General features: G+C 41.3%; 1 long non-coding RNA gene across 1 annotated transcript; it reads right to left on the bottom strand.

Annotated features, from left to right (window-relative positions):
- Nucleotides 1-460: 460 nt before the first annotated feature.
- LOC138166144 (uncharacterized) lies at nt 461-26,179 on the bottom strand. The gene is made up of 3 exons (XR_011169543.1): nt 24,388-26,179; nt 3,703-3,816; nt 461-1,068 (listed from the first exon to the last, which is right to left on the bottom strand). It is a non-coding gene; the product is annotated as an uncharacterized lncRNA (long non-coding RNA).
- Between the last annotated feature and the right edge of the window lie 1,803 nt (nt 26,180-27,982).

Genomic DNA, 27,982 nt, shown 5'->3' with positions numbered 1-27,982 from the left:
TTTGGAAGTATCTGCCCAGATATTACCAGATAGACATGAAAGCAGGCTGCCTTGCCCCATCCTCCTTCGGAGCCTGGCCCTCCACCCTCTCTCCACCTGCATTTGCAGCATGCCAGTGAGGAAAACCCTCTGGTGGAAACTTCCCCACCAACCCTCAGAGCCCACGGAGGAACCCAGCAGGATTTCGCCGAACAGTTACGGCTTGATATTTGAACATCATTTAATGAGCGCCCAGAATTCCTCTGTAAATGCACATCGTTAATTTGGGGCCTGCTATTCATTAATTAGGGCTTTAGCGAGAGTGCCACAGAGCCATCCGCAATGTTTAAGGTTACATCAAGCCCCAGCAAACGGCGTGCTGATAACAAGATGCATCTATCTTCATTACTTGGCCCACTCCTGTCTGCCTGGGCTCTGCCCCCCTTCCTGGAAGGGCTATGCCACTTGGAGCTGCAGAATTAAACTTTTATCCAAACCAGATTCTGCACTTTCACCTCTTTTTTATTCCTTGAGTACGTCCCATTTATTTTTGCTTAAATGACATCTGATTACCCAACATGGAGAGGAGCAAGAACTTAACTGAAAACAGCCTGCAGATCGTGAGTTTGGGAATGGAGAGTTACAGTGGGTTAACATTTATAGAAATCCTAGCATTTATATTTCATCTGATACAGGGGCTCGGCGTAAAAGAAAGAGTTTCTCATTTTTCTTCTCATAAGTCTACAGCTCTGATAGGATAAAAAGGGAGGAAAAAAATCCACCACAACCCAGAGAAATACAGGAAATTAATTTTAAATCTGAAGAATAAATGCTGTTTTTGGTTCGTTTACTTTTGCAGTGTTTCTTGCTCTGAAAATATGTATCATTCAAGGTAATCACTGGGCCAATGGAATCAGTCAAATGTTGGAGAAGAAGCCCTGGATGTACCCCCTCAGCAGTCCAGATTCGATCTCGCTGCCCGTGTTCAAGGCCCATGCTCACTCAGGATGGGATGTCAGCAAGGAGGGAGCCTTCTCTAGCCCCCGGATGCCAGCTGGGCTGTACGTCATGGGAGATACTGCTCCAAAGCTGGAAAGGGGAAAAAAAGCAAAAGAATCCAAGTTTGTTTATCCTCAAACAATAGGATAGAGAAATTCACAAAACAACTGACATCTGTTGACAGATGTTTGGTTCTCCCTAAGTATAGTTGATCCAAGACAGGGAGAGCAGCACCTGGAATTGTTGTTCGACACACCAGGGAGCTCCCAGGGATGGCCTGCAGCTCTTCTGAACCATGGTTCAATTTTAAGCATCACTGGCTGGGATGGGTTATTGTGACTGGGGTGAGAAGTCAGTTTGGAGAGGTTGATGTTCAGGCAATGTGTGACATGAAGAGGAGGGGGAGGAAGAAAGGGAGGAGGAGAGAAAGGAGGAGGAGAGAGAAGTGAAGGGGGAAAGGAGGATTAGAAGGGAGAGGGCTAGAAGATGGAGGAAACAGGGAGAAAGTAAGGGATGAGAAGGGAAGGGGAGGGAAAGGATGAGGAAAGAGGCAGAGGAGGGGGGAAGATGGAAGAGAGGTAGAGGGAGAAGAGAAAGAAGAGGAGGAGAGGGGAAGAGAAAGAAGGAGAGGTGGTGGAGGAAGAAGGAGAAGGGGAAGAATAGAGAAGTGAGGTGGAGGAAGAGAAGAATGAGGAGAAGGGGAGGGGAGAAGGGGAGGGATGAAGGGGAGAAGGGAGGAGGAAGATGAAGAAAGAGGCAGAGGAGGAGGGAAGAAAGAGGAGAAGGAGGAGGAGGTAGGGGGAAGGGGAGGGAAAAAGGATGAAGAAAGGGTGGAGAATAAGGGAGAAGGAAAGAGAAGAGGAAATAAAGTGAGAAAAGAGGAGAAGAGGGGGAGAGGGATAGAAGACAGAGAGGAAGAGAAGGTGGGAGATGAAAGGGGAAGAGTGAGGAGCAGGATGAAGAAAGAGGCAGAGGACAAGGAGGGGAGAAGGATAGAGGAGAGGGAAGGAGGGAAATAGGAGGAAGGAGAAGGGGGGAGGTTGAAGAGAAGGAGAAGGAGAAAGAAAAGGAGGAGGGGAAAAGAGAAGAGGAAGAGAGGTGTAAGGAGAGAAGGATGAGGGGGGAGAAGTAAAGAAGATAGGGAGGAGAAAGTGAGGGATAAAAAGGGAGGAAGGGGGAGGAGGATGAAGAAAGAAGCAGAAAAGGAGAAAAGAAGGATAGAGAAGAGGGAGGAGGGAAGAAGGATGGAGGAGGAGGAGGAGGAGGAGGGGGAAGAAGAGCAGAAGTTGCTTACAGGAATGAGAGCCCAAGGGAAAGTATCTGGAACCCTTGCACCAGTGAGCTCCACTCACACACTTGTTATGAGGTGACAGTCTAGGCTATGGGTCTGCCCTGCCTTGCTGTTTCTGGAGCCTGCTGCCAGCTGGCCTAAAAAATGCAGATTCCCCTCTCAGATAGAAAACAGGAGACAAAATGTCAGCAGATTGACATTCTCCACAATAGGCCTCCCTCAGCCTGGGAAGGCGGGCTATGGATCAGATCCGGGTGCTGTGCCCCCCTTGCTAGGCAGGGTTTGCCTAAGATCATGCTGGGACCCCACCAGGTGTTAGCATTATCCTGGAGGGTGCCCTCTTCTTATTGGCACCTGGAAAAACAACCACAAAGCATCAAGAACACACACACACACACACACACACACATACACACACACCCCCCCATCTCCAGGCTGCCAACTTTGTTTCTCTTTCTTTCAAATTTATAATTACATTCTGCTGCACCCCCAACAAGCTCCCCCCCCCAAGTTTATCCAAAAGGTGAGCTTGTATTCCTGTACCGTCTTTCTGTTTGCTTGTATCTTGCTAAATATGAAACAGAAAATCCCTGGGAGAAGGTAGTAAGCAAAGACAAAAGAGACAAAAGGCCTAGTTTGCAACATTTAGCACTAAGTTATCTATATTCCACATGATTGAAAGGACTGGCCTTAAGCTGGATATTTCTTAAATTTACCAGGGCGGTGAGCTGGACTCTTGAGCTAAGTGCTCTCTGAAGCTAATGTGTTAACTGTATAAAGAAGGCTCTTTCCTTTGAAAAGATAAAGCTAATATACTGCCGTGCATCCGGGTACAATGGAGCCAATAAGACAGGGGTCACATCTGAAGGATTTCTGTTCACAGTGAGCTACATGCAGGTATTTTAATTTTAATTTTTTTTCAAACAAAAATCAAAAAGCAGCATCTAGAGCTTGGCATGCGGGCCACTAGTTAGGAACACATTCATTTGTCCAACTTATATCGTTCGTTATTGTGTTTAAACACATACACACACACACAGAACTTTAGGCTTTTTTGGGTCAAGGAGACTTTTATAACAGGTTAAACGCTGTTCAGAAGGGTCATTTCACCATAGAAGCAAATGAGATTAGGCCTCAGGACTGATGGATAAAAAAGAAAAAAAACCCCAACAACATAATAATGTAGATAAAGCCAGTCTCAAGAATGTTTAAATGGAGGAAATATTGATATTAGGAAAGATTCACAGATGCATCACTGCCAGGAAGAAAGGGGCTCTCTCTCATCATGCCATTTGTAGCAATTAGTTCACATTTCTTTTTGATGGTTTTCTTGGTTTGGGTCTTGGTTTTGGCTGCCCTCAGTTAAATATTTTTTTTAATAACCTGGGAAATATGATTGTACTGGCACCAACTTCCATCTGTCAACTACTGACCTTGCTGTTTCTGCATCCGTAATAACCACACGCCGTTGTCATGGAAAGAATTATGATGTTTCAATCGAATGCATTGCAGAGTTAACAAATCCATAACATGATCGGGATCTGGACCTGGTGAACATATTTAGCAAATGTGTTTCAGAGACCTCAAGGGAAAGGGAAGAAGAGGAAGAAAAAAATCTGAAAGGTTTGTCTCAACGTTTTGCTATCAACAGAGGGAGTGAGTGATCATTGCAAAAAGCAATAGCACAGTATGAGCTTGAGATTCAGGAGAATGATCTAAATCAAAACGTGGGGTTAGGAACCTGAAAGGACAAAGTGGAAAATGTCCAGAGGATGGCAAACAATGGCGAAGCCCGCTGATGGAGGCCATGTCATTCAAAGATTAATTGAAGGGACTGGGGACATTCACATAGAGAAGACTGGGGGTGGATTATTAAGAATGGGGAGACCCTGATGTTGTTGAGCTGTTTCAGTCATGTCTGACTCTCCATGACCCCAGATGGGGTTTTCTTGGCAAAGATACTGGGGTGGTTTGCATTTCCTTCTCCAGTTCATTTTTCAGATGAGGAACTGAAGCAGAGTTAAGTGACTTGTTCAGGGTCACACAGCTCATATGTGTATGAGGCCAGAGCTGAGCTTAGGTCCTCCTTACTCCAGACCTGGCACTCTATCCACTGTGCCCCCTAGCAGCACTACAGTTTTCTAAAGACTGTCATTTGGAAGAGACTAGACTTATTCTGCCTGGCAGCAGAGGGCAGAACCAGAAACAGTGAATGGGTGTACATTTCAAAATTTAGTTTCGATGTCAGGAAAGCCTTCCTAACAATGGTTCTATCCCCAAATGGAATGGGTTGCCTTGGGGCATAAAGGGCACCTCTCTTTGTACATAGTCAAAACAAAAACTTGGGAGTGTGGCAGAGATGTCTTTTTCAGGTATAGATTAGACTAGATGACTTCTGGTGGCCCTTACAAATATGAATTTCCACCATTTTGCAATCCAAATTCACATTTCCTTTGAATGCCAAGGAAAGATGGGGAAAAAAAAATCTTTAAAAAAAATTAACTTGACCTTCTAGAAAGTAAGTTTCCAACAGTCAGGGATTGTGTTTTATTCATCTGCCTGTCTCTGCCAGGGCCCTGAAGAGTGCTTGGCACCCCTAGGTAAGTACTTAATAATTATTTGTTGAATTGAACTGAAAGTAAGTTTGAGTAAAATCTGGAATTGATGAGAAGCCGGCCTATTGCTTAATTCAGAGTTAATATGGGAGAAAATGATATTCTAGATGTTTCCATTTATTTTCTCCCTCTTATGTCTAAATCCATAGGCATTTTAAATCAGGTCCCACAAAGGCTAAATCTTTAATTTGAGGACAGATATTATTCTGATATTATTTAACAAAGAGTTTTTGTGCCTGCACATAATCTCCTCTTACATACAATTAAAGGATAATGGCTCTGGTGGAAGGACATAATCAGCTTTTGTGGGTGACTAAATGGCAAAGAAAAACCCAGAAGCTAGAGAGTGGTTAAAAATTGTTTACAACATACTTTTTTTTAAAGTGCACTGGTTTAAGGAAAAAACAAAGAAACAAACAAGCCAATATAAGCAAATGCAAATGAACAGTTAAATAAGTTATCCTTCCACCCCTGTTTTTATGTTATCTTACTTATACATGTATCTGAAAAGGAACTAGCATCTATTAGATGTCGGCTATGTGCCAGACACAACTATCATCTCATTTGATTCTTCTAACCCTAGGGATAGGTACTATTTTTATTTCCATTTTACAGATGAGGAAACCGAGGCAGGCAGAAGTTAAATGTCTTGCCCAGGGTCACACAGCTAGTACAAGTCTGAGGTCCTATTTGAACTGAGGTCTTCCTGACCCTGGATGCACCACTTAGCTGCCTCTGATCATGTCAATCTCTTCTGAGCCCTTGAATGCCTCCCCAATGCCTACCAAACAAAGTTCCCATACCTTTACCTGGCATTGTTCCCCCAAATCTGTCAATGCCTTCCTTTTCTGCCTTAGGCAGCACGTTCCCTTCTAAGTAAAGATGAGGACTGGGCTGTGATATTACTGGTATCGGGAACTCCCAGGTGAAGAATCTTCTCCTACAAATGGAGAACTCACAATCACAGACGGTTGCTTGAGGAACTGAAAACGTCAGTGACTTGACCAGGGTCCTACCCAGGATGTATCAGAAGCCCAGCTTGATTCCATCTGTCTCAGGATCCAGTGAAATTGAGCAGACCCCCCCACTCCCCCATCAGCTGACCTGCTTCTCTGCTATTCCCTCTCTCCTCCCCTCCTTCCCCCAACAATGCTCCCACCCTCACTCCCCACCTTAACCTCTTGTATCCCTACTCTTTTACTGACTCAAATACCAAGCCTTCTCAGGTACCCTTGGTCAGTGACGGACCGTGTGCTTCTCCAATATTTGCAGCTTGAATTCAAGGACCTGAATTCCAATTTGTACTCTGTCACTTACTACTACTAACTATGGGATGCTGGACGGGTCTTTTTGGGGCCCAAAGTCCTCATTTCTAACGTGAGGCCGTTGTGTTTGATGGCCTTTCCAGCTCTAAAATCAATTATCCCACGATGTATGATCCTGTTAACATTGTACAAAGGTTATTTGTGTATGCCATACCCTCAATTAGACTGTAAGTTCTCCAAGGGCAGAGACTCTCTCATATATACCCCCTCCCTTCCCACCAGTGCCTATGACTGCTTTCTGCACACAGGAAGTCCTTAATAAATGTTTCTTGAATTGTTTACTTTTTGAGAGAATTCTTCCACTCCATAAAAGGAATCAGCCACCTCAGGGTTCCTTTAAATATTAAGCAACATGACATGATGATAGAGAGACTGGGGATGGAATGGCAAACAGAAAAGAAAAGATAGAAACACATAAAATTCACCCTAGGAGCTGCTGACAGCTGCAGACCAACCCGTCTCAAGACAGGCAGAGTGGGTCAGTGGTCGCGGCTTCAGAGTCAAAAGATCCCTGGCACTGGTAGTACTCCTGTCTGTGCCTCAGTTACTCAATCTGTGAAATGAAGGGATTTTACAAATTCTTTCTGTTCATTTTTTTTGAGGGGGGAGGAGCGCTGATTCTTTGGCTTTCTCACTCAGCAGAAGAAATCCTCTGCTCCCCAAGCTGGGCAATACGAAGTTATGCTGATGTCTTCCCCTCCCCACTTTCAGTCTCACCTCCATTCTCTTCCTGGGCTTCCCAACACAGCGCAATCAAGGTAGTCAAGTCAATGAGCAGTTATTAAATTCTTTCTATTTGCTAGACTCTGTGTTAAGTGCTGGGAATACAAATACCACCAGCAAGAGAGTCTCTGTCCTCAAAGAGCTTACATTCTAATGCAGGAAAGACAAACCAGAAAAGGGAGCTGAAAAGCAAGTGGGGAAGTGATGAAGGTGCCTGGTGCTGGGATGTTGAAGAGGAAGAAAGACAAAGTCGGGAGAAGACCATTTGACTGTCCTGGGCACTCTCCTTAAAATGGTGGGTCTGAGAGGAACTAGCCCACCACAGGGAGAAGCAACAGGGGCAGAGGGGACTTCCAGTGTGTGAAATCTAGGCGTGGAGCAAGCTTTCAGTGCATAGTCAAGTCCTGGAGAATCAGGAGGACAGCCTGGAGAAGAATGAAATCTACATTTATTTCTAGGTCTTAAAAAAAAAACACCTCCACATTCTGCCTAGTATATGGCAGGTGCTTAATAAAAATTTGTTGATTGAAAATATAACTTATACGGTATTACCTTTTAAGTTAAATTTTATTTTTCCAGTTAACAATTTTTTTTTCTCTAACTTCTCTTCCCTCTCACTAAAAAGAGAGAAAAATCAGAACTCTCACACAATAGATCCTCACATTGGCCTCATCCAAATATATTTATCTCATTTTGCACAATGAGTTCACCATCTTGTGTCAGGAAATGGACAGTCTACTTTCTCACTAATTCTCTGGCATCAGGACTGGTTATTGCATTGATCAAGATAAAGTGTTTTACAGTTGATTATTTTAAAAAGTTTATTTGTTTTTCCCCCTACAGGAAGGCAATTAGGAGTACATAGGACCAGATTGATAGACATAGCTCTGGAGCTGGAAGGGAGCTTCAAGGCCACCAAATCCAACTCCTCAATTTGCAGATGAGGAAACTGAGACCCAGAGAGTTGTTCCTGACTTTTTCAAGATCACATAGGAAGCATCAGAAGCAGGATTCAAGTTCAAGTCCTCTGACCACAGAACTTAAGATCTTTGCATTGTACCAAGATGGCACAATGGATAGGCTATTGGGTATGGAGTCAGGAAGATCTGAGCTCAAATTCAGCTACATGTGATTACTAACTGTATGACTCTGGGCAAGTCACTTAACCTCCGTCTACTTCAGTTTCCACAATTGTAAAATGAGGATAATAACAGTAACCACTTTCAAGGGTTGTTGTGAGGATCAAATAAGATAATATCTATAAAGCACTTAGCATACTACCTGGAACATAGTAGGTGCTTGTTTCCCTCCCACCTAAGCCACCCTCCCAACAACAGATTTTGATTCAGATTGTGAGCCCTTTCAAGTGACTAAGAGGCTTCATTAAAGGATAGGGTATAAGAAACAAAGAGGGAGACAAAGAGTCTCAACTCTAAGGGACTTTGAGAAATGTCATTGTGTCTCTGGGCTTCCCAGGCAGCTCACTCTGGAGCCCAGACCTTCCAGAAAACCTGCCCTCAAAGTCAGGTTTCAGGAAGAACAATTTCCTCTAGGGAGTGCCCTGCTTTGTGAGATGGGATGCAATCAGGAATTCAGGATCTGCCAGGAGCTAATCCTTGATTTTTCTGCATCAAAAAATATGACTTCTTTTATAATTATATTTTCTGTAAGCTGGCTTATCTTTATTATTTTTCAGGCAAACAATTAGCATGGGTGGGAATGTCATTGTATGGCTGAAGGGGGAAAAATCACCCTCAACAACAACAGCACTTCTGAGTTTAGTCTTGCTACCTAAAAAAAAAAAAGTTTTCAGAAAAGTCAAACTCTTTTCATTTGAATCTTGCCTGAAATACCTGTACCATGTGCTTTACATCCCACCTGCTACCTCGCCATCATCTCTAAAACCCAAAATGGCCATTCTGCTGCTATTTCTAAAGCAAACACCCAGGAAGATGTCAATCTGACTAAAATAGCCTCATTTTAATAAGTGGCTTAAATGTAGCCTCCTCTCTCCCCCGCCCCCCACCCCCAATCAACAGCTCTAAAAATCATCTGCTTTCTTAAATATTTGAAGACATGCATCTTCCACCTGTCCTCAGTCTCTCATCAGATTGGCACATTGGCAGCTTCTAATTTATTATTATTTTTTAATTTTAAGCCACTTTTACATGGGTAATAGGGAAGAAAAAAATCTCTGGATTTCATGTCATAAGATTTTCAGCTCTGATACTTTCAGATTATGTGACTTTAGGTAAATCATTTAACCTCTCAGTGTCTTAGTTTTCTCATAAGTAAAATGGATGATAAATAAATAAAAATAATGGCTGATATTTTTATAGAGCTTTAGAGTTTGTAGTAACAATAATGGCTAATATTTTTATAGTGTTTTAAAGTTTGCAAAGCACTTTCCTTATGTGATGCTCTGAGGTGTCTTCCAATTGTGTGAGGCACATAGTAGGTACTTTCTGGAGGTCCTGCTAACCTGTGAATCTCAAATATTTGCTTTGATATACTTTGCCTGGTCAGGGAAACATTCAACATCTTCAGTGGCATTAGCTTTGATTTACAGGATGAAGGAGAAAACCACATCAGATGTAGTTTATCTGCCTTTCAAATCAATCAATCAATGAATAGTAATTGATTGACTGCCTTTCTACATTCTTAGCACTCTGTTAGCTGTCATCAAATTGATGTTACCCCAAGACTTCTTAGTTTCATGTGTGCTCCCAAGTGGGTTTTATTGTGCTGATTGTTTGACTTGGCTCAAATGAGAAGCAACTTGATGTTTATGTCACTGAAATCTTTTTCCAAATTGATTTGGGATGAGAAGTGGATTTTTGAATGACCCTAGGTGGTTCTCTGAATCTGGGAAAGGTCCGGATCACACTGGGGGAAGATGTGTCTATCTGTGAACAGTAAGATTTTCATACATGGACCCAATATCTTCATAAGTCAAGTGAGAGAGATAATGGGATGAATTCTGAATGGACTTTGGTGATTCCCTAATCTTGGGTGATTTTTAGTAGATGTAAATGTGTCTAATCCCCCGGGATGGGGAACCTGCTCCCTGGAAGCCACATGTGGCCTTCTAGGTCCTCAAGTGCTGCCCTTTGATGGAATCTAAACTTCATAGAAGAAATCCTCTTAATAAAGGGATTTGTTACCGTAAAACTTGGACTCAATCAAAAGGCCAAACCCCAAGGACCTAGAAGGCTACATGTGGCCTTGAGACCACAGGTTTTCTACCCCTGCCCCAGACCAAGTAACTCTAGACACAAGATCAATGACTATAAGAAGGTAAGGACATGGAAGACATATTCAATTTAGAATAAGGGAATCCAGGTGGAGTTGTAACTAGGACCAGAACTAGAATTAGAACCTAAACTAGAACTAGAACCAGAAACCAGAACTAGAACTAGGCTTAGAACCAGAATTAGAATAAAAGTAGAACCAGAACCAGAATCAAAACAAAAAATTGAATTAGAATCAGAACTAGGATCAGAACTGGAACCAGCACTGCCATCAGACTCTGGTACCAAAACCAGAACCTGTCCCAGAAACCAGTACTAGAACCAGAACCAGAGCTAGAACTCAAACTAGTACCATAATTTGAACCAGAACTAGAACTAGGTTGAAATACTTGCTCTATTACAACCTATTTAAGCCGGGATAGAAAGGATTGAACCATTCCTAGCCTCAGTTTCCTAATCTGTTTAAATTTGTTAATGTTAAATCCTAATTTAACCTAAATTCATATTTTATGTTCAGTCTAAATTTAACCTAAATCCTAAAGCTGTTAAAAAAAACCCAACATAAAAATAGTTAAAACACCATTTTGATTGGGTAAGGATCCACTCCGTGGTGTTACGGAGATTCAAGTTGGCTGAGTCTGACCAAAAATATCCAGGACTAGCCAAGAAAATAATTGATGTAATCCTAGAGCACTGGGCAAAGGCCAGCACAGGGCCTATTTTTATAAAAGGGAAATGAGGAGTTGCTTGAGAATGAATGACCTTTAGGCAGATGTCATGCGTCGTGGTTGCCTCAAACACAGTGAGTTTTTGATGGTTGTATGAATGCAATGATTTTGAATGGAGGAAAATAATACTCAAGATTTTGAAAATGATTAGTTTTTTGGAAAGTTCGGATCCTTGGTGTTGTGAAGCATTTAGCTATGTCAAAACATCTGAATTTTGACTGTTTCCCGTTTTCCCCCAAGATTTGATAATACCTAGATGTTACCAAAGATGTGAGTTAGGTTCATGCCAGTTTGGGAGTATTGTTTTGGGAGAGGTTGTTGAAAACTCAATTCCGGGTTTGATATCAGAAATTCCTATAACTGGCCAAATGATGCATTTGAAAGTTCTTGAGATGCATAATCTAGTCTTGATGCGATTCAATTCAATTCAATTAAACCATCTAAACCTACTACTTTATTAAGAGCCTACTATGTGTTCATCATTTTACTCAACACTTGTCCTAGAAAAACAAAAGAAAAACAATACCTGCCCACAAGAGCTTATGTTATGCTGTGAGAAAATAAGCAGCCTAGCGAGTTATTGCAAAATATAGCCAAAGTTAATATAAAGTCATCTTGGGGCGGAAGGTCAGGAGAAACAATAGGAAAAAGTCTGTTGTGGGAGCTGATTCTTGAGCTGAGCTTTGAAGGGACTGGAGATTCAAAGAAGAGGAGGTGAGAAGGAAAATTATTTCATGTCTGGAGGATAGCTGACAAAAGAAAGGAAGGAAGCAAGGATTTTTTAAACCCCTACAAAGAACCAGGCATTGGGCTAAGTGCTTTACAAAGACCTAATGTTTTAATGTCACAACAACCTTGGGACATGGTTGCTATTATTACCCCCATTTTACAGTTGAGGAAACTGAGGCAGGCAAAGGTTAAGTAATTGGCCCAGGGTCACACAGTTGGTGAATATGTGAGATGAGTTTGAATTGAGGTCTTCTGGACTCCAGGCACAATCTTCTGTATCACCTCATTTTCCCCAAAAGATAGAGGTGAATATAGATGGTAAAAACAAGTTACCGCTATGTTAGATGTGAAGACTATGCTCCAAAGTACTTATGTAGGCTGTCCCCAAAGCCTTAGTGCAACATTCAGCTTTATTACCTCATTAAGACTTTTGGGACAACCTATAGGTCTTGGTGTGATATTTTTGAAACAATCTGGGTCAATCAAATACAGTGAGGACAAAGTCAAGGGAAACAAAATTCCACAAAGAGGGATGGAGATTAAGAGGTAGTATTGGGGAAAAAACAGGAAAAAGGAGTAAGAGGCAATATGCAATAAATTGGCCATAAATAGTTAGTTTATGACAGGCAGACACTGCTGTGTAGTAGGTAGAGAGTTGATATTGAGTCAGGAAGACCTGGGTGCAAGGCTAGTCTCTCATATTGAGATACAATGTGATCCTGGTTTACAGGGTCAGTATCCCAGGACACTTTCTAAGTCTTTAAGTTGAATAGATTTTGAGTTGAGGAAATTTCCTCATTGGGAGCTCCTGCCACATTGGTCTAGTCCAAGTCAACAAATATTTATCAGGTGCTACACTCTACCAGGCATTGTTCTAGCCCTGAGAATAGAAATAAAACTAGACAGTTGCTTCACCTATACCGCCATCCTAATGAGGGAAGACTGAACATAAAATGAAACTGAAAGGCTGAGGGGGTGAAGTAAAGAAGGAGAAATCTGGAGTGTTAGGAGTGTCATTTATAGAGAAATAAGCAGGGCCCTTCTTCAAAATGGAGGTGCCAGGAGGAGCTCCTCAATTGGAGGAAGGATTACAAGAGTGGATGACCTTCCATGGGAAGAAGGTCACAGAATAGTGGCATCTTCTAGGGTGAGAAGATGGCTGCAATACAGTAGAGAAGTCCTGAGAGTCAGGAGTGAATTTGGGAGAGGAGAGATTTAGTGAGCATGACTAGCCTGGGCATTTCCTTGAGATGGAGATTCTAGGAGTAATTCACCAATTAGAGGAGGGACCTGCCAAGTCAAAGAAATCTTCTATGGTGAGAATAATGCTGGGACAGGGTGGAGAAGTCTGGAGAGTCAGAAATAGCCCAATAAAAGATATGGTATGTGAGGACACCATATAGTGAGGTGGGAAGCATGTTGGATTTGAAATCAAAGGACTTGGGTTTGAATCTTGTCATTTACCATGTGTGTGACCTTGGGCAAATCACTCATACTCTTTGGGCCTTGGTTTCCCCATTTGTAAAATGAGGGCTTTGACTCGATGACCTTTACTATGCCCTTTAGTTCTCTATTACATTTACAAGAAAGAAATTACATTTTGGGATTATCAAAGCACTTTGTTCAACAATTCAGTGCAGCTACTCTACATGTACTAAGCAATGATTCTGCCTCTTTTCCCCCTCAAATTCGGATTTGGGTATCATGATATGAATATTTGGGGAAGAATGTCAAGACCTAAACTAGGAAGACAGTTGAATGCTATATTTTCAAAACCTCATTTTTATTGTTTTGTTTTTACATCATTTTCCTTTCTGTTTATGTCCCTCCTCTCCTACCCAGTGAGCCGACCTTTTCCAGGGGAGCTGCTGCCAAGCCCATATCTGAGAGATCCAATTGTTAAATTTTCAGGGTGAACGTTTATACCTTAGAAATTGTCAAATGTCATAAAACAAGGGATTGATTTGTTTTGTTGATGGTCTAGACTTAAGAAAGTGATGGGAAAATGTTAATAATGCAGGTTAAACTTGAAAGGATGTCATATGCCTGTTTTTTGAGAAGTTGTTAAGCATTTACTAGAATACCCTTGCTTGCAACAAAGATTAAAAAAGAAGAAGAAAAAAAGAATTAAGTTTGGAAGGACCAATCAACAAACTGACTGTGTCTGACAATATATACAATATTCTATACTCGTAGTTCCCAATCTTTGTGAACAGAGGAGGGAGGTGCATTTTCCCAGGGATCTAGAGTCAAGTCTATTTCTGCCATTTGCTTTTCACATGACTGTGATTTGGGGTAATCCATATAATCTTTTTGGGCTTCTGTTTCCTCACTTGCAATGATGCAGGCACTAGACTAGACAGACGACCTTTAAATCTCAAATCTATGGCCCAGTAATCTATGCACTCTTCTCCGAGGCTAAGCTTGGTCATAAGTACACAGTGTTCAGGGAGTGTCACATTTGTTGAACCTGAGTGAGGGAGAGCAACTGGGGGAGTAATCTAAAACTCTGTAAGGCTTGGAACATGGAGGGGATTTTGGTGACATAGAAATCTCTAAGTTGGGAACTCCCTCTACCAACTGAGATCCCATAGCAAGCCATCCATGTCTAGTAGATTAGTCTTGGGAGAGGTAAGACTAATTTTAAGAGTATCAAACAGCTAGATATTTGAACCTAGGTGACCTTGACTCCAAATCCCAAAGTCTATTCACTATAGCATGATACCTCTCCAAGAAGCTCATAGGATCATAGTCTTGGACCTGGGTCATCTAGTCCAACCCATTCATTTTACAAATGGAGAAACTAAGTCCTAGAGAGGTGATGCAACTTATTCAAGGTCATACCAGCAGCATCATACCTGTGGTTTGAACCCAGGTCCTTTAACTACAAAGCCAACGCATTTTCCCTTACACTATGCAGTTATTAAACAATTGTTATTCATTCATTCATTCAATGAATATTTATGAGCATTTAATATATGCAAGACACCATGTGAACTATTTTCCCTCTGTGTTAAACAAGGAAGATCATGACTCAGGGTCTCTGACCTCTAGAAATTTATAGTCTAGTTGTGGAAATGTGTACATGATGAAATCCAATGCAAGCTAGTATAAGGCTTTCCACCTGAGTGACAAAAAGTGTTACAGAAGTTTAGAGGAGATAGAAATGACGTCAGGCTTGCATGACGACAGGAGCCTGTGTGGACAAGATGGGATTTGACTAAGTTATCAATGAACCAATCAATGAGGACTTATTAACTACTTAGTGCTTAGGAAATTCGAGGCATGCAGTAGGAGCTTAATACATGTTTATTGATTGGCTGATTGACCTGTCATGGGTCTGGTTCAAGTGATAGACTTTGGGTTTAAAGAAACAAAAATGAAATCATCCCTGTCCTCAGGGGGCTAACATTCTATTGGCCATGAATGGTGAACAAGGTTTTAATACTGTACTCAGAGATGGGCCCTTCTAAACCAGTCCTTTCCTGATTCTCTCAGTCCTAAACCTTCTATCAGCCAATCAGTCGATCAATAGGCACTGCTAAATCCTGAGGCTACAATGACAAAGTAAAATCAGTCCCTGCTCTCAAGGAGCTTGGAGTCTAATGGGGGGATACAACATGAATGTAAGAAGTTATGCACTAGATACAGAAGAGTTGAAAGGTCAGCTTTGAAAGAAAGACATTAACAGTGGAGGAATCCTGGAGGGGTCTCCTGCAGAAGGTGGATTTGAGCTAACTCTTTAATAAAGTCAAGGATTATGTGAAGCAGAGATGAGAAGAGGACATTTTAGGCCTTGGGCTGGGGGTAGGGGTGGGGGAGAAAGAGAAGCCATGAACTATTTGGCATGATTTCATTTAAACTTGTTTTTTCTGGGTATAAGTTATATCCTTCCCATTAGAATGTAAACTCCTTCCATAACTGATACTATCTTTTATTTCCATTTTTGTATCCCTTACATTTAGTATAATGTCTGGTACAAGGTAGATAGATACTTAAGAATATTTTTTTGCATCTGTATTTTAATTTAGGGGAGGATACTGAGTTTTGTGCTAATGACATGTACCACTGCTCAAAACACATCTATATTGTTCTGGATTCTAAATTTTACAGTTTCAATCCTTCAGCAGGCTAGCATAATATCTTTAAAAAGTGTGTTCTTCATGCCATTATAGCCACATGAATCCTAGAACTGAACCCAGGAGTTCTCTTTCAGGTATGTTCAACATGGTAGCTTTACCGCTGAGAGATGAGAAGGCACATTGCAACAAAGGAGATGGGTTAAACATTAGGAAAATTAATTTCACCATTATTCCAGTTAAATCTCTTTTACAGATGTTAGGTATTTGTGGAAATGGTTTATTTAAAACACACACACACACACACACACACACACACACAACCAAACCAGCAATAATAAAACAAAACAAAACCCAGGATCTACTGAGCAGATTTAGATGATCTGAGAAATCCTGCAATGCAGTAACAAGAATAATTCATGTTGGGGTGGTTAGGTGGCACAGTGAATAGAGCACCGTCCCTGGAGTCAGGAGGACCTGAGTTCAAAATCGGCCTTGGCACTTGACACACTTACTAGCCGTGGGACTTTGGGCAAGTCACTTAACCCCAATTGCCCTCCAAAAAAGCAAAAAACAAAAACAAAAAGAAACATAAAAATAATAATCCATCTGCTCCAGGCATATAAAAATGACACTAGGGTGAAAGCATGTCTGGTTGGACATAGGAGATCTCTTTGAGTCAGGATGACCCTTCAAACCCTGCAGGAGAAAGTCCTGGGTCAGTTTTGAGGGGTTTGGAATCTCAAAAACTAGGGATTTCCCAATTTGGTTGTCAGGTCTATGCATTAGACCTAAAAAGAGTTGGAAGGGAACACTCAGCTCAATGATACCTATTCTCTGCTAATATAGCAGCTCAGTCTGGCTGTGGAACTCAGGCTTTGAAGAAATCTTTGTTGCTTAATAAGTTGAAAAAAAAAGGAAAGGAAAGGAAAGGGAAGGGAAGAAGAAAGAGGGGAACGGGGAAGGAGGGGAAAAAAGAAAAGAAGGAAAGGAAAGGGGAGAAAGGGAAAGGGAAGGGAAGAAGAAAGAGGGGAAAGGGAGAGAAAGGGACAGAAAAGAAAAGAAGAAAGGAAGGGAAAGGGGAGAAAGAGAGAAAGAGAAGGGAAAGGGGAGAAAGGGGGGAAAGGGGAAGGAAGGGACGGAAAAGAAAAGAAGAAAGGAAGGGAAAGGGGAGAAGAGGGGAAGGGAAGAGGAAAGAGGGGAAAGGAGGAAACCTAACTATACAAAACTGCATTTATCCAGCAAACTACTTTGGAGGAAAATCAATGTTTCTTCCCTGACTGAAAACTTACAATAATTTCTCTCAAATTCTAAAGTATCTTTAAATTGGGAAAATACTTAATTGTTGACTAATGATTAAAAATTGGAGAGGAGAATAGTGGAATCCTCAACCCTAAAAGCCAAATGAAAGAGGGAGGGGAAATGAGTAGGCAGAGTGTTTTGTCTTGTCTATCTTAATAGTTGGAGCACAGTGCTGTGTTGACAGAAGGTCTAGAAAGTTAAGAGAAAGGCAAAGTCCAATGAGTTTCCTTTCTCTTTTCCTTTGCCTTACTAGCCCCATGAGACCAAATTCCCAGACTGTCCTGTATACTTTTTTTGTTCTGACTTAGTTGTTAGCCCTTTGGTGAAGGAATCACACTGGGAGTCCCCTGTTCCAAAGCTGGTAAAGGTCCTGATCATGAGATGAGGGTATGTATTCCCTTCTTCATGTCCCCCACATCTTGGTAGATAGAACCTCATTGCTTATACTGCAGTTTTCTATAACCTAACTGGCAGAACAGTTATTCAAATTTTAAGCTTCTGAATGCAGTGAGATCAACCTGGTCCATCCACATAAATAATTTTGACACGATAAGTATGCAAGTGCGATGGTAGGTGATAAGTGAAGCAATTACCTTGCTTTTTTGGATTATATTAAATGAATATTCTGATAGAGTAATGAAAAGAGACAAAGCCCGCAAAAAGGCAGTTGCAGAGCTTTTGGGCCTTGTGTTATCTCTATTACACCATATTGAAATAGAGAAGCTATCACCAATCATGCGTTTCTATGTAACTTCTGGCTTCTAACGGTGAACAAGGAATAAATTGTCACAGGACAGTAACTGATAAATTGGGATTGGCAGTGCTTTCTTTTTTTTTCAGAGTGTAAATAAACTTGCTAGTCACCTTCTCCCTCAGACTGGATTTGGGGGAGAGTTGATAACTTGGAGGCAGTGTGCTATAGGAGAAAGATGGAGAGATTCCCAATCAGAAGATCGTTCTGCTTACTAGCGAGCTGTCTGACCTTGGGTGAGACTACAAGTCTCCTTAGAAAATGGTGGTTGGTGGCAGTGGTTGTGGTGAGAGGGGTGGCATTAATAAACTACAGACCTCACAGGTCTTGGATGAGGATTCCATGAAAAAAAGCATATGAAGCTCTTTGTGACCACAAAGCACTACTGAAATGTCAGCATTTTCTGAGAGATTATTGTTATTATAGAGCCCTGTACTTAGAGCATAGAAACTAACTTTAAATCACAAGTTTGGTAACCGCTCTCTGAATTTGCTTCCTTATCTATAAAAGAAAGGAATTAGTCCCCTGGTGATTTCATTCATATATGAAACTCCAAAGTAAAGAGACTCTCAATGACACAGTAGGTCAGCACCTTCTTTACATTTTATAGCCTTCTAGAGACCAGAGCAGAAAAGTTAAGTGACTTGCCCAGGGTCACATAGCCAGTATGTGGCAGGGCAGGACACATAAACCCAGTCTTCTTGTATTCAAGGCTACCCCCTTGCCACCATACCACACTACCTCTCATCTTTAAAATGGGTACAATAAGAGCAGCTATTGCCAAGCCTCAGATATGAGAATATCTCCAAAGTTTTTGGTGAATATCTTAAAGTAGTGTTATCTCAAATCAAAGTGAGGGCCATTATATAAGGATCCTTGGGAAAACCACATATTAACATTCCCCATATTTTATTGTATTTTATTAAATATTTCCCAATTGTATTTTAATCTGGTCCAGGTGGCCCTCAGCAGTGTTATGGTATGTGTTGGACATCTTTCTCTTAAAGAACTAGCTGGCACTGATCATTATAAGTATTTATACCATTGATATTATTATTATAATTATTTGCTATTTTTTTTGGAGGGGGGAAGGTAGGGGAATTGGGGTTAAGTGACTTGCCCAAAGTCACATGGCTAGTTTTTGTTAAGTGTCTGACGCCGGTTTTGAACTCAGGTCCTCCTGACTCCAGGTCCAGTGCTCTATTCACTGTGCCACCTAGCTGCCCCCTACCATTGATATTATTAATAGAAGGAATAATCTTCCCTACCTTCACCACCATTCTTTTCTTACTCACTAGTTTGAAAGAACCTCGCTGTCAATTTTTACTATTTCGTATTCCCAGGGCAAGGGTGCTTCCGTCTTGCTTGATTTCTGTGCATTTGGTGCTTGGGATTGGCTTTGATTTCAAATTTCCTCTGTTCTAATAAAAAGGCATCACATTATTAAAAAATATTCCTCTTGGTATCCCCAGGGCCTATTACAATGCCTTGCGCATAATGGATACTTAATAAATATTTGTTGAATTGGTGAATTAAATTTACAAGGGGAGGAGGCCTAGGAAGAGGCAGGCTTCAGTTTGCAAAAGCAAGGGAGATAAGGACAAGATTGAACCTGCAAAGCGAATGGAGGCAGAATGATGGAATGAGGAAGGCTCCAGAAATCAGAGCCGGAGGACACACAAAGATAATGGGCATTGCTACCCTCCTGGAGGTGATTCAGAGACCAGTCACAGCACTGAGGTTTTGACCTGATCAGAACTCTGCCCAGAGGGACCACTTCAGACACCCTGAAGTAAAGATTCAGGAATGGGTTTCATGAGGGGGCCAGAGAGCCCTAAAAGAGAGGGGACGACTGTGTGGAGTCCGGAGGTAGGCTGGAGGGACGAATGGAGAGGGCTGTCTGAAGAAGCACCCAGAGCCAGGGGAGGTAGGTGGAAAAGAGCCTCAGGAGTAGGCTGTGTACTCTTAATATTTAATCTCTTTACCCTTCAGGCACAGCATAACTAATGACCTTGGTTTGGGCTTAGATGAATAGGGGGAGCAGGGTACATTACATGCCAAGAAGGACGAACCAAAAAGAATCGGGAATCAGAGGAACTTAGGTAGAAGAGGGAGGGCCCCTACAGGCCATGTGGACCAATCCTCTCATTTTACTCATGCAGAAACAGGCCTGGAGACATTAATTGACTTGCCTTAAGTCACAGAGGCAGTAAGTGGCAAGTCTAGAATTTGAAACCAGGTTCTCTGACCTTGAATCCAGAATTCTTTCCACTGTATAGCATTAACTTATGGATCATAGGAATACAGATACAGAGGTGTAAGGGACCTCAAGAGTCATGTACCCCAAGTCTCTGATTTTACAGATGAGGAAACTGAGGCTCTCAAATATTAAGTGACTTGTGCAAGGTTGCTTAAGTTCTAAACAGAAGAGCTATAATTTGGGTTAAGAGCAGGGGTTCTTAAACTGGGGATTGTGTGAACTTAATATATTTTTTTTATTAAGAATTCTGATAATTATATTTTAATATAATTGGTTTTCTTTAAAATCGAATGTCATTTATTTTCTGCATTTGAAACATTATTCTGAGAAGTGGTCCATAGGTTTCACCAGATTGCCAGAGGACTCTGTGACACACAAAAAATATAAGAACCCCTGTTCTAAAGAGTCAACAATCCTTTCTTTGGGGAAAGTCTGCTCTGTATTTTCCTTAAGTCTTAAGATCACATTAGGGATGAGGGCAAGTTAGTAGGGTATTTGCTGAGCTGATACCTTAAAGTGGGGTGGGGGTTATAGAAGGGGATGGTACTTCAATATGGGGTTCCTTTATCTTTCTTCACTAAGAAAATAGAAACAAAAACATTCATATCATTATTTTCAAGTGAAAGGGCCAATAAAGTTATGAAAAATTAATCCAATTTGATTAAATTATTATCATTCTGGCATTTAAAATAACATTTGTTCAGCATTGACAAGTCTCTGGTCTTAGAGCACTTGCAAGGAATTTGCTTTTTAGGGCCAGAAAAACAACAACAAGGAAATGAAGCTGGTGCCAGCAAAGAGTATTGGATCTTTGAGTGTTTTTCCTGAGTTCTTTGTAAGTAGGTCTGCCCAACCCAAGCCTCCCAGCTGCTCAACACATAAGTTAAGGGGGCATTTGGGAAAAGAAGTCCAAAGCATGCCGGGGCCAAGATGGTAGGAGTAGGCAGAGGAATGTGGTGACTGTCCTCAACCCCAAAGCAAGAGCCTGGGTTTTAGTAACTTGGAAGGAGAACCACTTTAAAGGCTTGTCCACAAGACTGGTTTCACAGCTTTCTTGCTTACCTTCCCTGAAATTCATATTTTCTGTTCCAGAGTCATAGCATCTAAAGTGGCTCACTCGAAGGGACCTTAGAAGACAGTTTAGTAGGTAGGTGTCCCTTAAAACCAAGACCCACTCTTATTGGGCAACCTCAATGTTGAACCTGCCATTAACTCAATCCATTATTCATTAATCATTCCAGTGCTCCAAACAATCTATGATCTCATTAGTATACCTTTCAATGTTTGTGTATTACAACCTGGACACACCTCCCTATCCTGGGTAACTCTTGTCTGTGCCACAGATTGGCAAACTATGGCCAGAAGGCCCAATTGGCTGACCTCTTTTTTTGTTTGATACCTAGCCTACACTGGTTTTTACATGTTTAAATACAATGAGACAATTTTAAAAGTGCAGAATCCATTTATCCATCCGGCTCATGGACATACAAAACAGATTGCATATGGCCCATAGGCTATAGTTTCCAATAGTGGTCTGTACCCTCTTACCACAGGATGTTCATTCAGATTAAGGGGTGAGGTGGGTTTCCTCAAGTTCTTTTGACAGAAGGAACAGTGCTCAGATCATAGTCAGCTATGACTAAATGCTTTTGGATCGCGTGATGGAGGATGCTTCTGACTGTCCATTGCTCTGCTCTCACTCTCACTGAATGGCCACCCCACCTTTTTTTTTCAATCATAAATCTCTTTGATAGCATCTTTACATTCCTCCCCCTTCATAATTCCTTGTTTACAGTGCAAAGCAGCTTACATACTCAGACTACCTGCTTTCTCACTACCCTTTGAGTGAGCTGACTTTCAATTCACTTACTCAAATCTCTTTTATTGGACAAATAGAGAACAATTAGAGATAGTTACTTAACATCCAAAGGCAAGACAGAATCTTTAAAGGGAGGGAGTTGTTCCAAAGTCAAGAACCCTAGGCCATGAACTCCAAGATTTAAAAAAAAAATCAAAGACCCTTTACCTTTATTAATTACCAACAGTAATTCCCAGCACTTACAACAATGCTTATCAGTCAGATAGTCATTGAGCATTTATTAAACACTATGAGCCAGAAACTGTGCTAAGTGCTGGGAATTAAAAAAAAAGAATATCAGTCCCTGTCCTCAACAAGCTTAAGTTCAAATTGGAGAAACAAAATATAAATAGCTATGTACATACATCTTATATATGGAGTAGAAGGAAAACAATCTGAGAGGGAAAGTCACTTGCAGGCAGAGGGAGCAAAAAAGACCTTCTAAAAGGTGTTCGTTACACAAGGTGGAATTTCAGTTGTGTTCAAGATGCCAAGAAAACTCAGAAGCTGAGGCAAGGAGGGAGAGACTTCCACGCATTGGGAAAAGCCATTGCAATGGCATGGAGGCAAGAGATGGAGTGTCGAGTGTGTGATGTGGCAAATAGCAAGAGAGTAATAAATGGTTATTCATTCATTCATTTCTAGGAAGCCATTCACATGGAGGGGGCATGTGAAATGAGTTGTCATTCAGAAAACAAGCATTTATTAGGCACTTATTATGTACCAGGTGCTCTACAAAGTTCTAGGGGATACAAAGGAAGCTAAAAAAAAAATGATTTGCCCTCAAGGAGCTTATATTCTAATGGAGGAGATAACATGTAAGTAAGAAAGAATATTTAAGATTTATCCATAGGAGGTGGAAGGCAATCTGAAAGGGGAAGGCATTAATTAATGTGGGAACCAGGAAATGTTTCTGCACTGGGTGATATTTGAGCTAAATCTTGAAGGAAGCAAAAGAAACTCCCAGGGAAGCCCTACTTCCCCGGGATGGGGGTCAGTCAGTAGAATAACATAGAAATGGGAGGGAGTTGGGGTATCTTGTGAGAGCAGGTACAAGTGGGCCAGAGTAACTGATGCCATATTGTGTGTAGTTGCTTAAAGTCTAAGTAGACTGGAAACATAGGAATGGACCGTGTTATGGAGAGCTTGTAAATACAAAAAAGCGAGGGGGGGGGCGGTGTTGAGTAGAAAAAGGCTGTGGTGAGATGGGTGGAGAGAAGGGGACGCATATGGGATGGAGAAATGACAAGATTTCACTATAGATTGGATAGTGAAGAGTCGATGGAGAACAGTTACAGAGAAGCAAGGGGTTTCCTGTGCCTGTTTCAGTCTCTTCTGGGTCTCAAGCCCTCGTTGCCTGATTTCAAGATGCCTGGGAGTGGATATAAAGGATTGGACCAGAGACTTAGAGCTGGAAGGGCCTTAGCAGTCATTTAGTCTAACTCCCTCCTTTTGACCACAAGGAATGGAGACCCAGAGATGAAGTGACTTGCTCAAGGCCATGCCAGTAGTAAATAGCAGAGTCAGGTTACAACATCAAGCCCTGACTTCAGAAACTATAATCTATCCACTCACTGAACACTGACTCGTTCTCTCAAATAGCCATGGTTAACAGACCAAAGAAATCTACTTGAGTTTATCACTCCTTGGGAAAAAAAAGAAAAAACCTGAAAAAAAGGATTCCAAAGCATCTGAAGACCCTGGACAAAGAATTGATGGATTATCACCCACCGTCACTTGTAAATAAATGGGAAATCCATAGGAGATAATAATAAGCAGGCTGGGTCATAGAACATGAGTATTTCTTGAGATGGCAGCCCCAGAACCTGAGCTCATCAGGACCCTGAAGGAAGGGACCACTATGTAGTCAAGTGGAAGGAGAGGATGATGGATGGGTGATGGTGGAATGCATCTATTCTAGAAGAGCGGAAAGAGATGATGAATTAATGCTTAGAAGTGGGAAAAAGGAACAAACTGAAGCCAATATCTTCTTGCTCCATTCTCCTCTTTTTCCCATTCCTCTTTTCCAACAAATGAAAATTAAGCTGTCCCCACCTCCAACTCTGAGATCCCTGCCCTCGTGAAGGGAAGCATTGGCAGCCTTCATCCTGACAAAGATGGAGACAGGGTTTTTCCTACGGAGGAAACAAGCGCTCTCTTGATATGGTTGGTATAGAAGGGAAATGTGCAAAGGAACAGTATTCCCCATCCTCAAAGCAATCTTCCATCATTATAAAGCCTTACATCGATCTTCTTTTTTAAGGTTACAGTTGGCAGAAAACGATTGTAAGCACAGTGGAACTTAATGAGTAACGCTATCAGCATCCAAGAGAGAGGTTATCTAATTGCTTCAATTACTAAAGAAATGAAGCCTATGTGTTTCCTCCCAGCCCATTTATAATGTTTTTGGACCTTCAGTGGAGGCTTAACAGACGCCAAAAGTAACACAACAGACAAACGGGCACGCACAAACACACACGGAGACGCATCTCCTCACCTCTGAGATAATTATCCCTGAGGAATGCTGGTTTCTCAGCTGACTTCATGTTGACTAAGGGGTGCCATAAGTGATAGACTCAGGCCAAAGGTACTGAATATTCTCTCTATTTATTCATTTGGCTGTTGGATTTCATTTGCTGCTGGGTCATGGGGTTCTGGGACTAACAGAACCGAGGAGTTCTCCAGATGCGAAATTCTTTGAAAAGCATTATTTTTCCAGCAGGGAAGCGAATGCTTTCATCAGAAAAATATGTCTTACTTAGCGCTCTAAAACTTTGCGTTTGGCATGGTGAAATCGAACATAAAACTTTCGTTGGTGAGAGCTGGAGGGAGTTGCAGATTTGGAGAGCAAGGCAACTTGGAGCTGACGTAATGTTTTCCTGAGGAAGGGCCATGGTTGGGAAACTGATCTGTAATCCTTAGCCTAAGCTTATAATAACAATCAACTATGAAGAAGAAAGAATTTGGTATTGATCTCCTCCTAATCAGAAATCAAACTGAACCTTATCTCATGACAAAATGTAATTAACTATTTTGTTAATTACTATAATTATCTTCCTCACATTTATTTTGACAGCGGTGTCAGTAGCAGAAAACTATTTCCTTAAATTGCCTGTTGCCTATTATGAATTACAAATTCACACAATTTTGACAAATGATTTTATTCTCTCTTTTATACTTGCTTTGGGGCTCCTTGCAACAGATGATTTTTCAGAAAAATGCCTCTGTGGCTTAAGAAAAAAAAGAAATGAGAAAGGTCATATTGAAAAGATTAAATATAGGGTGAGACACCAGGCCTTAGAACCAACTATCAATCACTGAACCTCTTCTTTCTCATCTCTTTCTCTTTACATGGCTGTTCTGAGGGCCTGGAATATTGTAAACAAAGAGGAAGTTTAAGGGAAGAGATAGTCATTAACTTAAGAGGGGCCCAAATGTGACTCTTGGCTAATGGAATATGCCACATGGCTTTTGGCCTCTCCCAATCTTAAATCGGAGCTGTGGCCCCTTGAGAAGTCATATATTCATCAAAATGAGGAAGTCACTCAGGCTACTATGAATCTCTGCCATGAGACATTTATCTGAACCAGATAAGGGGATCCAAATAAGACAATACCCTGTCTAGCAAGGACCCTTGCTGGAAATTGAGGTCCAGCTCTCTGGTCAGGACCAACTCCCCCTTGACTTTGCCTCTGCCTCCATTATCAACCCCACTAGGACCTCTGTCCCTCTTGATTGTCTGGGTGATAGCAGAACCAGTGGTAGGTAATTGAGGGACTACACCAGCATTTACAGTGGTTTCTTCTAGCTGTAGTCAGTCAGTCATGTGTTTCCCACTTAGAACCTCAAGAGAGGAAGAGATAAGGGTAGAATGTCAAATTGTATTGACACTCTCCCATGATAACCAGACATATGGTAGAAAACAAACCAGAATGAATGTCTGTGGATTCTTCTCTGAATCAGTAGCACTCAGAAAAGACGCACCGTAGATACACAGCCCTGGGTTCCTTCCCCACAGAGTCTCGGTGCTAAGTGATCAGCTCTCTCCCTATACACACTTAAGATCAAATGATGTGTCCCTAATAACCATTAGGCTTTGGAGAGCTGGTGGAGGGGGATGTTTCTGTGGAATGAGCTGCTTGTCACTATCTTGCAAAAGCTTATTAACTTTTTAATCTGGCCTACTCAGCTGGAGGGGCGCTGCTGTTTATACTGTGTTATGTGGCTAACTTTCACTTGTGCTATTATTATTATTGTGTTATCTATTTTAAATGCTTTAATGGATGGCTTTATTATGCTTCTTTCCTGTAGCTTTTAGCAAAGGATGCAACTGGAAAAAAATCCAATAAATAAACAAATATTAAGTCACCCAGTACACAAAAAGCGTGGTGAGGTCCATAGCTAGATGATGAATATTTTAGAATCCGTTTTGGGAAGTTTTAAAGGCAGTTCTTATTGCTTATGCTGCAAGCCTCTCTGCTTCCCACCCCACCCCCACATTTGAACCTTTCATTGAAATCATGTGGGAAATTCAGGTATGGAAACTCCTTCCACTAATGTAGAACAATAACTCATCTGTAACTTAGAGTCTTAGAGCGGCCCTGGGGGCACTATGAGGTTAAGTGACATACCCAAGGTCACATAGTTCTTAGGATGGCAGGAATCACACAAGGAAGGGACTTTAGGAGCCATCTAGGCCAATTCCCCTGTTTTACAGGTAAAGAAACTGAGATCCACTGCCTTACCTATGGTAAGGTGTAAATGGTAAATGGTAAATGGTCACTGTGAGAGGCAAAATTTGAACCCAGATCCTCCGAATCTAAAGCCAGAGCTGTTTCCCCTACTGAATTTGCACATAGGTGTGCCTAATGTCAGATCCTAACACATAGTAGGAACTTAGTAAATCCTTGTTGGTTTCTGATGGATTTCTGATCCCAAGACTGGCCTTCTAAGCACTATTCCTGAGAACACACTGGTTCTCAGATAAAATGATAAAAAAAGATTTCTGAAAAAGGTAGTTAATTTTCACAATTAAAATGCATCTTTAAAAGCTTCCTTTTTTTTTTTTTAGAGATCTTCTTTGGCATATTTTACATTTATATATTTCACGTTTAATACCATCACCAAGGCAGTTCTGGCTTATCTATGTGTAGCTAGGTCCTACCTTGGCTCAGACATTTCCAATTCTGTCTATTTTAGGTTTTTTGAAGTATCTCTTATCGCTGTAGAATTCAGATTCAGAGACAGTGAAAAGAAGAGAGATATTGGTTCTTGGCCTTGGGCCCATGCTGAAGAACAGGAGCTTGATATGGAAGGTTGGAGAATGAATTTGGGATGTGGGTTGGAACCTTATTAAAAAAAACTATTTACATTTTCTTATTAATGAAAAAGTAAACATTGGGTTTCAAAACAACTTACATATATCAGAACCCATCTGCCTGGAATACAAACCTTTAATTGGTTCACTCTTTTTATTTTTTTAAAGATCTAGGATTGGTGCAGGGAATTCTCAGTGAGAAACTTTCTCTACTAATACAGATTAGTACCTTTTCTATCAGATATGGCCTCAGACACTTTCCAGCTGTGTGACCCAGGCCAAGTCACTTAACTGGATTTGCCTCAGTTTCCTCATCTGTAAAATGAGCTGGAGAAGGAAATGGCAAACCACTCGAGTATCCTTGTCAAGAAAACTCCAAATGGGGTCACGGTGAGTTAGATATAACTGAAATGACTGAATAACAACCAATAGTCTTGGACAGGTACCTGGGGGTATTGAGAGATTAAGAAGACTTGCTCAGGGCCCACACAGCCAGTGTGCCTTAGAGGAGGGACTTGAACCTAAATCTTTGACATTGATATTGACTTTCTATCTGCTATACCATTCTACCTCTCAGGCCTCTCTTACTCAAGATAATATTTATATCTTAGATGTTCATGAACATAAAGATAGATATGTCTAGAGGAATTCATTGATGATGTAATGATAGCTAGCACTTATGGACGTAAGGTATGTAAAGTACTTTCTATATGTTACTTAATTTGATTTTCATGAAAACTCTGGGAAGTGAGGGCTATTATTATCCCAATTTTAC

This window comes from Petaurus breviceps, unplaced genomic scaffold (genome assembly GCF_028583685.1).
Source record: "Petaurus breviceps papuanus isolate PSGF00001 unplaced genomic scaffold, PetGlider_PUasm1.0 220, whole genome shotgun sequence".
Lineage (NCBI taxonomy): Eukaryota > Metazoa > Chordata > Mammalia > Diprotodontia > Petauridae > Petaurus > Petaurus breviceps.
Note: the sequence above shows the minus strand (reverse complement) of the source record. Positions and strands in the feature narration are given on the sequence as shown.